The sequence below is a fragment of the Bicyclus anynana genome, chromosome 23, assembly GCF_947172395.1.
Source record: "Bicyclus anynana chromosome 23, ilBicAnyn1.1, whole genome shotgun sequence".
Classification (NCBI taxonomy): Eukaryota; Metazoa; Arthropoda; class Insecta; order Lepidoptera; family Nymphalidae; genus Bicyclus; species Bicyclus anynana.
In genome coordinates, this window is record NC_069105.1 from 8,049,873 (window position 1) to 8,058,610 (window position 8,738).

The following is an 8,738-nucleotide window of genomic DNA, read 5'->3' on the forward strand; positions in this document are numbered from 1 at the left end:
CAAGCTATATAATATTTTAATGATAAAATGAAGGTGTCAAGGCAAAATGTTCGGCCACTTATAGGTTAACACTGCACGCTCTAAAGTCTAAATAATATTTTTTTCTAAATATTACAATACTAATTAAAGTTAAACAGCTCTACAACTACAAGCTTTGTATTAGCTTCACTTGTAACTATGTATGTAAGAAAATCTTGGAATCTTAATTTGAACCACTTCCCGGTTCGATTAGGATGAAATTTTGCACACGCTCCGAGTTTTGATGATAATACATGACTAGCTAAAAAACGTCATTACAAATCCAATATGGCGGCCTCCCCAATCACTTGTAACTGCATAGGTAAGCAAATCTTGGAATTTTAATTTGACTCACTTCCCGGTCTTCGATTAGGATGACATTTTGCACACGCTCTGAGCTCTGATGACGATACATGACTAGCTAAGAAACGTCATTACAAATCCAATATGGCGGCCTCTCCAATCACTTGTGACTACATAGGTACATAGGTAAGCAAATCTTGTAATCTTAATTTGACCCGCTTCGCGGTCTTTGATTAGGATGAAATTTTGCACACGATCTGAGTTCTGATGACAATACATGATTAGCTAAGAAACGTCATTACAAATCCAATATGGCGGCCTCTCCAATCACTTGTGACTACATAGGTACATAGGTAAGCAAATCTTGTAATCTTAATTTGACCCGCTTCGCGGTCTTTGATTAGGATGAAATTTTGCACACGATCTGAGTTCTGATGACAATACATGATTAGCTAAGAAACGTCATTACAAATCCAATATGGCGGCCTCTCCAAGCTTGTAACTATGTAAGTAAAAAAATATTGAAATTTTAATTACATTAGAGGTTAAAAATTACAGACACTTGAAACTTAACATTTACCCCATTTCAACGTCAGAAGGAGGATAGCTATTTAGGTATTGAAACTATTAATATATTACTAGGAATTTCAGTCAGCTTTGAACCACGAAATCACCGTTACTTAAATGTTATTAAAGAAGGTTTAGATTACGGAGATATTATTAAGGGATAATTTGAGATAATTATTATTATCAAAGCTTAAGCTATCCGTTGCCCACGGATATAATTAACTTGTAGTCAAGACAAAAGGGTTTTGTTTAATATTTTTGTATAACATAAGAACTTGGTGGTTTAATTTATAGACAATGGATTATCGTTTATAATAATAAATAATATTATTTAAAGATAATAAAATCTGAAGGTGGTGCAATAGTGGTTGAAAGTTTGTATGGTTCTGTAGTCCACAAGGCATAATTTTGCCATGTCCATCAGTCTAACCGTCCGTTCGTCCGCGGCTTAGCCCAGAGACTTTTACTACTAGAAAACTGCATGAGTATGAGTAGGACATTAAAATCGTGAACAAAGTTGTTATAAATAGTCTTGAAAAATATTTTTCTAGGGTATTTCCCCTACATGCAAAGTGTAGATGATTTTATTTCACGTTTATTTCATAGTGTGGAGTATCGTTGGATAGGTCTTTGAACGTTAGAGGGGTCTTTTGACGATATTTTTCGATTAAATAAGTTTAAGTTAGCACTTTAAACATATAGGATTCAAGTGCTAACTTAATCTACGGAATCCTACACTGCGCGGGGTCCGCCACGTACCTACTTGGCCGGTTTTGTAAGTTACGATTGTAAAAATTTATAGGTACAGATAAAATACTTACATTAATGCAATTTAACATTTTTTTTTAAATTGTACCCTTAAAGGTTTCAAAAGGGGTTGAACTTTTTTTTACTATAAATTGGTCATATTTTTATAAAATGATTAGTGTCATATTTATTATATATATAAAACATGCGAATACATTAACAGGAGGGGGTGAAATATGGGTTGAAAGTTTTCCTCGAGTTTCACGCTACGATAAAAACCAGCAGAATTAATTATTGTTGTATGATTAATTATTAATTAATTATTGAGTTTTTAGGTTGAGAGAAGTTACGGAAGAGTGAGCTTTAGTTAAAACTAACTGCTAAACTTTTTATCCACAGATTTTTAGAAGCTTGCATGTTTTTTCCGATTTTTTTTTTAATTTCTTAGTACTATCACGATTTTAATATAATTTAGGGTAAGGTGGTCAAAACACTACGAAATTTCCAAACTTGTTCTGACAACCTAAAATAGATCATCTTTTGATCTAAGAACAAGGGAGTCAACCCCAAAATAATGGGATTAAACCTTTAAGGCTGAGACAAAGAAGGAAAGGTAAACGTTACGTCCTCCGGTCTTAACTACCGTCCGGGTTAATTAATTTGAAACATAATCCGCTTCAAAATTTTAATACTCAAGTAAAAAAAAATTATATCGAAATCCGCAGAAAAACCAAAGGTACTCATAGCTCAACAAGTCGCGAAGCTGAAGTGGCAATGGGCATAGTTTAAAGAGCTAATGGTCGTTAGAGTCCTAAGGTGGACCCCGCACCGGAAAACAGTGTTGGTCGACCCCCCATTATTTGGGCCGAAGTTATCAAGCGAGTTTGCATGTAGACATTGGATGCAGAGTCAAAACCGTATTGTTTGACGTGATGAAGTCCATGCAAGAGGCCTATGTCCAGCATTGGACGTCCATCACCTGATAATGATGGTGATGATAATGATGAATATTTGCATACTTATAATATTATACATGCAATAAAAATTGTGAACTACCCTATTGTTTGTACATGAATTTAAATCAAAACAAAAGATATTTAGTTTTTATACTATTACCTCGATCATATTTACCTATCATAGATACCTATTTACTGTTACTTTATTAGAACAAAAACTAATAGTTTATGTTTGCATTTGATAATTTAAAGACAATAAAGTTTTTATTAGTTTTCCTAACGTTCATATATTGTTTCTAAAACATCCAAGGTCAATGCTTTGTGTATACCGATTTTTGTTTTGGAATTATCCTTTGTTTACTTACGCAAATATTTACAGTGAATAATAGCAACAGGTCTCTTTACAGGAGATAGATATGGAGCTCTGGATTTACAGAACCGATTTTCGAACGAAAGCCACTTTATCTGTGGGGCTATATTTTATTCTTGTGTGTGTGTGGGGTCACAAGATGCTGGAATGGCGACCCCGCACTAGAAAGCTCAGTGTTTGTCGATCCCCCTTCAGGTGGACTGACGACATAAAGCGAGTCACAGGGATTCGCTGGATGCAAAGGCCTATGTCCTGCAGTGGACGTCCATCGGCTGATATGATGATGATGATGGTTATCACGGGAATGGGAACTACGTGAGTGAAACCGCGGAGCGTTTGCCAGTTTTAGATATCTTTATTTAAAAAATTACAACTCAAGCCCCGATTTTTGCAAAGCAGAAACACATTTAAAATCAAGGGGTAACTTTGTCAGAAAATATTCAGGGGGCATTGTTATCGGATGTGCCGAAGTTTATAGGATGTTTTTCTTCACCGTTTGAAACACGTGATGTTTATTTTTTTAAAATGCACGTGTCAACGTGCTGAAGAGTTGCAGGTGTGTGCTCCAGACCGCATTCGAACCTACGCCCTCCGAATCGACGGCAAAGGCCTTGATAGACTCGTGGGTATGACCTCTATATGGTATGAATGTACCTCTGAATGGTAGAGTCGTGATATGACCTGTGCCTTTGATTCCGGAGGGTGTGGGTTCGAATCCGGTCCGGGGCATTCACCTCCAACTTTTCAGTTGTGTGCATTTTAATTTCTTATTTTTTTTTTAATGTAGCTTGAAGGTAGTGGAGGTAGAGTTTCTTTTAAAAATAGGTCTGTACTTCTATTTACATTTTACGGTAGGACGGCACTATTTAATTAAAGACGTTCACTCCAATGTACAGCGATTTACATAATTATTTTCGAGAGGCTTGAATTAAAACTATTCTTGGGGCAAAGGATACGATACGTTTAAATTCAAATTTTGTTTCAGATTATTCTATACATAAAATTTAAATAGGTATTTTAAAGACAATCGGAATGGAGGAAGAAGAGACACAAATACATATTATACCTGGCTTCCCAGTAACACTCCAAATGAAATGAAATCAAATGAAATGAAATGAAATCAAAATTCATTTATTTCAAGTAGACTTAGTTATTAGTTAACAAGCACTTTTGAAACGAAAAGTTTGACTATTTGTAAAGTCTACAGCCTAAAACCTCCATCGGTTCGGAAAGCAGGTTCTGCTAAGAAGACCCAGCAAGAATCTCTACAGTTGTTCTTTTAAAAAATCATACAATAATAAGATTTACAATTCCTCCATGAGGTAATTGGCGGTCTTGATGGTTAAGGTTTTTTAACCACAAAATGTCCTTCACGACAAAAAATATCTCTAGATGAGAAAAAGATTTTGCCCTTGACTACAATCTCACCTGATGCTAAGTGATGATGCAATCTAAGACGCTAGTGGGCTAACTTGTTAGGTGGACGATGAAACTCCACACCCCTTTCGGTTTCAAGACGACATCGTACGTCTTTGCCGGTGGGATGGTGACTAGCCACGGCCGAAGCCTCCCAGCCAAAATATAAAATATGTTGACCAATTGTGCCTTATCAATAAATATAATTATATTAGTTATCTTCTCTTTCGTTGCATTAAGACGAAAGATTTTTTACATTTCTTTCTAAGGACTTCCTTTCCCTAATACCAATTAAAATTCTTGGGAAATTATCGGTCTTAACTCATAACAAAAAGTTAACATTTTTTTATTAAGTGAAAATATTTATGAAAAATACCGGACGTTAATTAAAGTAGCAGGTTTCAAGGGTCCAGAACCTCACCCATTCATGTAAAAAGTCTGTAAAAGTCAAAAACTTTTTCTCTTATATTATTAGCCGATGCCTCGCAGTTTCACCTGCGTAGTTCTCGTTCCTAAGTGAATATGAGGATAAAACAAAGCTTATAACACTCGCAAATAATGTGGCTTTCTATTTGTTACAGAATTTTCAAAATCAACCATTTGCCAGTGAGTGGTTGCAAAGTAACAGGTTTTTTGATAAAGTTTCGATCTCATACGCAGATGAATTATTTAACAATGCGTTTCTGTTATGCGTTCCTTCAGCTTACACATAGAAACACGCTTGTTACTCTACAACCAAAAAAACCTTCCATCATAAAATAGAACATCCATATTTGACAACTGGCTTCCTGCCAAAGATTTTTCATCCTTGGTGAAAATATTGTATGAAAACAACTTTGGAAAGATTTAGTACAACGAGAAGTTTCGTACGGGTTTTTTTTTTTGGGGTGCTAGGTGGCAATCATTTGAGGCTCTTAACATTAGGGGGCCTATAGCACTTAAACTTAAATAAAAAAATTATCTTCACTTCACACCCTAATATTATAAAGGCGAAAGTTTGTGTGTAATCTCATCACACTAATATTATAAAGGCGAAAGTTTGTGTGTAAGTGTGTAAGTATGTTTGTCTCTCTTTTACGCTGCGACTAGTGAAGCAATTTAGCTGAAATTTAGAATGGAAATAGATTTTACTCTGGTTTAACACATAGGATACTTTCATCCCGGAAAAATCCATGGTTTCCGCGGGATTAGTAAAAAACTGAATTCCACGCGGACGAAGTCGCGGGCGTCCGCTAGTTTTAACATAAAAATTTAACTGACTTAAAAGAAGTATTTTAGTTATTTTGACTTTAACACAATATCACTAAACTGATTTTCATGAAAATGAAGTGGGACCAATCTGGAAGTACAATCTTTTAAACCAAAAAAGAATTTTTAAAATTGGTTAATAAATGACGAAGTTATGAGGTAAGAAAAGTTTTAAAAAACATACAGGTGAGATTCAGATCAGTGTAGTCAAGGGCTAACTTGTAAAGAATAAAAAAAAAAAACCTCTTCCTTGTTTTGAAGTCAATAACAAATTATAAATATAAAAGAATCCGTATCAATTCAAAATCCAGCGCAAAATGTAATACTACTTCTAAGTAGAAGTAGAGGGAAAGTTCATTTTTCAACCAAAACGCAGCGTCCTACTTAGTATCCTAATAGGATGCCAATAGGTACAAGGTCTTTACAAATAGATTTACGAACCACAAACGGATTGAAAACTAGAGATCGGGAGGTACATAATTTCTCAGAAACACACCAAAGGTACTAATACTAGTTAATTGCTATCGTTCGTACGAATTAATGACTTGGCAATCCGACTCTACTGCGAATCTAGAGTCTTTTGACGGCCTTCGTCGTAGTGCCTCTGGCGTAGTGGAATGCGCGTTGGATTTACAAGACGGAGGTCCTGGGTTCGATCCCCGGCTGGGCCGATTGAGGTTTTCTTAATTGGTCCAGGTCTAGCTGGTGGGAGGCTTTGGCCGTGGCTAGTTACCACCCTATCAGCGAAGACGTATCGCCAATCGATTTAGCGTTCCGGTACGATGTCGTGTAGAAACCGAAAGGAGTGTGGATTTTCTTCCTCCTCCTAACAAGATAGCCCGCTTCCATCTTAGATTGCATCATCTCTTACCATCAGGTAAGATTGTAGTCAAGAGCTAACTTGTATTAAGAATAAAATAAACAAATATGGAATGCGTTAAGCGTTAAGTTACTTTTACACGGACAAGAGCAAAGATTTTTTACTATTAGATATGTCACTAAATGAACTGAGGCGAACAAAGCTGGCTTAATTTCATTTAGTCGCAGTAAACAACTAAAGTTATTTAAACAAGTAGGTAATTCCTAAATATTGTATGTACAATGTCGAGTTGCGTATTCAGGAAGTATAAAAACTATATATACATAAGTATATAATGTAAGTAAACACAAAATTGTGCATGTGTGCGCTCAGTAGAGTAGCTAAATTCGGATCACTTTTTGCGGTGATTTTGTAGGCACGTTACATATCTATAGTATAAAATAATCTTTGTATATGAGTACATAAAATCTGAATGTCGGAAACGGCTCCAATGATTTTCATGAAATTTGGTATTGCTCATCATTATCAACCCATATTCGGCTCAGTGCTGAACACGAGTCTCCTCTCAGAATGAGAGGGGTTAGGCCAAGTCCACCACGCTGGCTCAAAGCGGATTGGCAGACTTCACACACGCAGAGAATTAGGAAAATTCTCAGGTATGTTGGTTTCTTCACGAACCTTCACCGTTTGAGACTTGAGTCACTTGATATTGAATTTCTTAAGATTTGTGGTATGCAAGAAGGTAAATCATAATCGGTTATAAATTGTTCTAGCAAAGTTTCACTTTTAGAAAACGTATGGTAAAAGAAATGCTCGGTCATCCATTTACTAACTTTTTAGACGTGTGTAATATTTTTAATTATGCAATTTTATTACAATAACTACTTTTTATGTATGTGTTAGTTTACAATTATCTACGATTATACTACAAAAAAATTATATTATTTATAATATATTGTATTAAAATACTTCTGTCAGTCTGATTTACTATCTGTATTCATTCAGAATACAAAGAGGTAAATCTGAATTTCAATTTGCTAGAAAAATGCCTCGTAGGTTCAGTGTTTAGTATATGTCTTTAGATCACGAAAACCAGGGTTTGAGTCCTGAGTCAGGCTTTGAAATACTGTGCTTTCTTACTTCTAAAAAAAAATTATTAACATCCGATAGTGGACGCCGTAAAATCAAACACTATATTATCACCAACTCACATTGAAGCAGAGTGGTGGGTTTCATCGCCCTTCTTCTTAAAAGGAGGGAAGCCTCGCACAAATTATTTAAGAAATATAGTTAAAATAGTTTCAAAAGAACTTCAACAAATTGAGTTATTAAAGCGTTATTATTTAAACTTAAAAAAAAGTCGTTTATTACAATATATTATATAAACATATTGTTTCCTACTATTTACGTATTTGATCAATTAATAATTTTAAAACATTTTTCTATAATTAATTAATTAAAAGGTAATTTAAGTTAATTTAATTTATGTTTATTTTATTAAATTGAAAAAAAAATTGAAATAGCTTTAATTAATTGTTTAATGTTTTAAAATATTTATTTTAAAAATAAATGTTATTCTTTATGATAATCAAGAAATATTTTTTAAATGATACGAGTATAAGGACACATACTACGAGTATAAGAAATAGCTTTACAAACTATTATATTAATTTAGTGGGGTCAAAATTAATTCTTCTATAGCATAAAATATAAAAAAGTTCTTTAAAAGTAACCAGAATAAAAGTGAAATTATTATCAAAAAATATTAATTTTAATATTTAGTCATTAAATGTTTAGTTTATGGAAAACTGTTTATAATTTTTATTTAATATCCTTGAAATAACTATAATTCAGCCAAATAATTAGATTTCTGGTAATATAATTATTATCAAACAATATTATTATTTATAAAGGAATTAAAAAATTATTATCTATAATTTATGGTATAAAAAAAAAGTTTAGTTCGTACATACCGGTGCCACGCAAGCGTTCCTTACAGCACAGAGGACACCACGATTTTGAAGGCTCCGACGGAGCACCGCGGCTTTTATGTGGTTCTCATGGTGTGACGTCACAGCGTAGGACGGTGTTTTGTTGCAGCATCCATACGATTTATGGTGAAAAATAGACTGTAACAACGATAGTTTTGTGTAGCAAACTATAATTTGCGGTGTAACACTAGCGAGATGGATTTATATGGTTTAATTGACTGTTAGGGATTGGAATAATTACTATGTATTAAGTTGTGTTGATTTAAGGCTATCTTTGTTAAGTTGTTGTCTTATATTAAAAC

The 8,738-nt window shown here is 34.1% G+C and overlaps 1 protein-coding gene across 1 annotated transcript in view; it reads right to left on the reverse strand.

Moving 5' to 3' along the window:
- LOC112054821 (FMRFamide-related peptides) overlaps positions 1-8,451 on the reverse strand; it is a 33,961-nt gene extending 25,510 nt beyond the window's left edge. The window contains exon 1 of the mRNA XM_024094726.2: positions 8,419-8,451. The gene's annotated coding sequence lies outside the window, so the exon portion shown is untranslated. The remainder of the gene's footprint in view (positions 1-8,418) is intronic.
- Between the last annotated feature and the right edge of the window lie 287 nt (positions 8,452-8,738).